Source organism: Trachymyrmex cornetzi, unplaced genomic scaffold, assembly GCF_001594075.2.
Source record: "Trachymyrmex cornetzi isolate Tcor2-1 unplaced genomic scaffold, Tcor1.1 scaffold95, whole genome shotgun sequence".
Lineage (NCBI taxonomy): Eukaryota > Metazoa > Arthropoda > Insecta > Hymenoptera > Formicidae > Trachymyrmex > Trachymyrmex cornetzi.
Genome location: NW_017300300.1, coordinates 182,465 through 187,811, shown reverse-complemented (window position 1 = coordinate 187,811; position 5,347 = coordinate 182,465).

The following is a 5,347-nucleotide window of genomic DNA, read 5'->3' as shown; positions in this document are numbered from 1 at the left end:
ATACATACATACAAATAATAGTTTTTGTGAAATATATTATTATAATATATTATTATTTTTGTTTCACAGTTACGTTCATTATTATTTTTCTTTCTGTTATTAGGTTATAAATTACATGGATTGCTCAGTCGTCCATACAATATCGCATATGTAATAATCGCCATGGTATAAGAATATAAGGTATTTCGTTCCCGAGGATGCGCAGTAGTCCAAAATGGCGGCTGCTCCTCCTAAACCAATCACAAATTTGTCCAAAATTGTAAAAAGCAACATGGCTGTTACCATAGTATATATGTACATATAATTTTGGGCTAATTTCTGATTAGTTGTTCTAGTACTTTTCCGCCATTATGCGCAATGAAATACCTTATATTCTTATACCATGGCGCTATCTGCAGCTCCGCGAACAGTTTGTAGCGCTAAATAGCACGAATAGCGTCTCCCCGAACGCACTCCTTGTTGCCTGTGTCTATAATTGTGTTTAAGCCTTTACAATGGAGTAAATAGTTTGATGGAAACACTGGTCAGCTGATCAATTGGAGCAGGTTAAATATGGCGGTGCGAACATGTGCTAAAGGTAGTTAGACCAAAGATATAGAGAATGGACTGCGCGATCCATAGCGCGAACCAAGTAGTGTATCAAATGTGGTCGACAAAATGAGATAGAGGGACCGTGGGAGACGGCCAATCTCCCTCTCATTCTCTCTCCCATTACACCATTGAATGGAAAGAGATAGAAATGGCCGTCTGCCACGGTCCCTCTCTCTCATCCCTATCGACCATTTTGACACACGGATCGCGCAGTCCATTCTCTGTCTTTGGTAGAGGTGGCACCCACACACGCACAGTTGGACACGGCTCAATTGGACACGAGCCACTCACAACGCTTGAGACTACAAAGCTCCTAGGCACTGGTCGCTGTGATTGTTGGTGTCCAATCGAGCCGTGATCAATCGGGATCATCCCCTTTGGTAGAGACCATATATGTAATATTACTATATTGCTAACGCAGCCTCTTTTTGAGAGTGGGGGGTGGGCCAAGATAGTGAGATAGAAAATTAACTTCTCGCTTTCACAATTTGTATACTTCGAATGCGCATGTATGGGGGACCGTATGCGCGCGCACTCATAGCACATGTATTGTAGAGGTTAGATATTATAAAGTATAATTAAAAGAAATACCAAGTATAACAAGATCGCGGCATTATTTCCTTTTTTTAACTAGTACTTTTATATAAACCAAATAACAACTCAACTTCACTATTGAACACGTCGGACACAATAAACGTGATAAAATTAGAAACACGCGCATGCGCATTGCGAAAGTACACGAATTGTGGAAGTGAGAAGCGATCGTCTACAGTGTCTGCACCGTGATGTTTACTGTAGCTCTTAATTGCCGTTAGCAATATAGTAATATTACATACTCGTATATGTGTGAACTGACACAAGTTATTCGTGTGTAAATATATGTATATTATAATTTAATTAAATGCAGATGAACGTTTCAACTCTGATATTAATTGGGTATTCTTCAGTGTAATTGAATATGATGAAAGCAATCCACAGTGTTGAAAAATTAAGTTTTATAATATTCGAGTCGTCAGATCATCGTTAAACTATTGTCAGTGTTTGAGATCTCCTAAATCGTTGTTTTATTTTGCTGAATAAAACAAACCGTACATGTTAGAAATATTTCAATTCGGATTAACGATGGTCTGTTATTACAGCCCTATAAGCGCAAAATATTCCTGAATGTTATATGGATATCTGAAAAATTGAAATAAGTTAGAATATTTTGAGAATATCATACAATCATTTTTAATATTACGAGAGTATTCTATAGAGGTTATACGTCCACTTACATAATATCCTTGGTATTGTATTCTTAATATCCCTGACATATTATGAAAGTATTTATTTAATTTAGTGCAATTTAAATTCACAATCCAATAACGAAAAGTTTTTATCAGTCTATGCTGCATCTTGTGTTAAAAAAAATGTTTCGGCGTGATTTTAAATACATAAATAATAAATATGTTAAAACAAGAACTCTCTTTGATCAAAATAATAAAAATAACCTAACTAAGGGCTAATAAGAGTTAGCGTGAACGGAGGTGCGCAATTAGTCTCACAAATAATTTTGTTAGTCCATTTGATGTGATGACCTCATCTTTATTTGAAATCTTGAAATCTTGTACGTTTCGATTCTTTTTTGAATCCTCATCAGCAAACTTCTTGATAAAATTAGATTTCACGATCGTTCAATGTGGAGTCATTCGCAGGTTGCCAAAGCTGAAGTGTTATCCATTCGATCACCAAATCTCAACATGAAACTTTGGATAATGCTTCTATATTCGCTATTAATCGCATTTTTATAAAATTTGACACATTCGCTGCTTCGTGGTGTATTGGACGGAGTTAAACAAATTTTATAAAAATGCGATTAATAGCGAATATAGAAGCATTATCCAAAGTTTCATGTTGAGATTTGGCGATCGAATGGATAACACTTCAGCTTTGGCAACCTGCGAGTGACTCCACATTGAACGATCGTGAAATCTAATTTTATCTAAGAAGTTTGCTGATGAAGATTCAAAAAAGAATCGAAACGTACAAAATTTCAAGATTTCAAATAAAGATGAGGACATCACATCAAATGGACTAACAAAATTATTTGCGAGACTAATTGTGCACCTCCGTTCGCGCTAACCTAACTCTTATTGGCCTTTAGTTAGGTTATTTTTATTATTTAAATACATATCCAGTACTACAACTGCGCGCCAAAATCATTTTTAATCTTTAAATGTATACTTATTCTGAACAGATGTAGCAGTTTTGCAAATTGAAGTAAATGCTATTATAATACTTTTTAATGTTTAAATAATATTACAGTAACTGTTAGAGGGAGGCCGAAGAATAATTGTGCGAATATGATTAGGTCGACAAGAGAAATCAGTTTTATTGTACAGCGGAATAGGCGCGAAGAAGTAACAGTAGAGAATAATAATGTCCATATTCATAGTCAGGCCTTATATTTAAGGCTTCCTTAAATTTATCTTTAGATGCTCAGTAGCCAATAAAATAATTCGTAGAGCATCTGAAGATAATATTTAAGGAAGCCTTAAATATAAGGCCTGACTATGAATATGGGTATAAGAATGCTCGTGCACATGCATTCGCAATAAAACACATAGGGACTAAGAGATGGCGCTGGCCGCACCAATGTCGGTACATGAATATCGACGTACAGGGGATGAATTAAGTCGTGTAGTATCAACAGTAACATTAAATAATGTTACTTTTAATAATAATATAACATTATCAGGAGTGAACATATAACCATGCATTATTATTTGGAGGATATTATTTAATATTATATAATGTTATGCGCCTATAGGTAAATACGATGTGACTACAGAAAGATGTCATTACTAACTGAGAGGTCACTTTGCAATGAGATAAAAGTGTATTGTCAGTTCACATAGGCTTTTCCTTTATTTCATCATAATTGATTTCAACGTCCTATCATTTCGAAAAACATGAAAGGAAGAAGTAATATTTTTTGCGAAATAACAATTCAAGAGTTAGAAGAAGTCCAAGTAAACTTTCCACGAAGACTATAGGCATGTTTAGATTAACGTACATGGCGAACATTTTGAATATTTATTGCAATAATAAAAAATTTATCCCAAATTTTCAGTTTGATTTATTTTGGTTTATATCCCAACAATAATTAAATTTTCGAAAAGATACTCTAATGCAAAATTATTCAGCTTTTTGAGCACTATCGATAGAATGAGTTAAAGATACCCCTTCCCATTTAAAAAACAATTTTTTTTGTTGATAGTATGAAAAAGCATGACGTTTTTTTTAAGATTACTCAAGTTCATCAAAGTTCCCCTTATTTATCTTACAATTTTGATAATAGGTGTCTTCTCCCTATCTCTAACCGTTTTCGAGAAAAATGTGGTAAACTTTTTATCAGATCCTGTATAATGTGATCAATTAATCAAAACAATGGCAAAAAAATTACCATTTTTTAGAAATACTTTAAGGAGGTTGTAAGGCAAATGCAATATGTTAAGAACTACTTGAAAAAATTACAGACTATTCTAAATTTCATTTAATAATAATACAAAAAAAAATAGAAACAATTGATCATCTGGATCAAAAGTTATTTAAATAAGTAGTAATATTTTTTAAATTTGTACTCTAATATAAATATATGAAAATGTATTATAAAATAATGATAAAAATCTCAATTTTTTTATATAAATACTCTAGGAATTCAACAATATTTTTGTAAAGTTATCTTGAGATGCAGACATTAATTGTTCAGTAAATAAATAAAATTTGTTATTTGTTATAAACCAATGGTGAATCTCAATGAAACTTTGCATAAGTCATGTTTAGTACTTAATATATTTATATAAAAACATTTAGATTTTTCTTATTATTTTAACAATTTTTGTTTATAACAATAAAACTAATAACAAATAAAATAAATAACCTATAAAAATGTGTTGCTCAATAAAACCAGAATGTTATGAACACAACTTTCACATTTATGTAGTTTGTTTAAAGCGAAAATATTAATATGTGTGTTTTATGCCCTTACAACCTCCTTAAGTTTATTTCAATAAGTTTTGAAATCTATAAACAGATCACAAAACTTAATAAATTTTAAGTACTTCAGAAATGAGTAAAAAAATTTTTCTGAATTTCTTCGAAAATTTCTTTGAAAAGGTTTGAAAATTTTTCGAAAAATGTTCATATCCAGACACGTTGCAGAGTTTTTCAGAGAATTTTTTTATATAATTTCAGAGATTTGTTAGAATATTTCAGTGATTTTTAAGGATTTTTATAGATTTTCAATGCGATAATGAAAAAAAATTATATTTTAAGATTTATAAATTTTATTTCTTTTAAAAGTTGTTCCATACAAGATACATGTAATGATTTTATCTGAAATTATTTTGAAAGATAACACACTTACCTAGTGGGATTCGAACTTGGGACCTCTGGATTATGAGTTTCCTGCGTTACGTGCTACATTACTTATTTAATTGATAAGTGTGTTACTTATTGTCTATTTAAGTTTCAAAGACATCACTGAATTCCCGCGAAATTCAAAGATTTTCAGACCCTTGAAAATGATTTTTAAAGAAATCCTCTGAATACTTCTAAAAAGTGAAAAACTATTAAAATTCTCTCTTCAGAGATATTACTGAATTCCCGAATTTCAATCAAGTCCATGAACTCTTAAATACTCGGAAATTATTTCAGAGAGAATTCGCAGAAAGTCTAAAAAGTAAGAAAATTCTATCTGACAATCTTGTGTTTC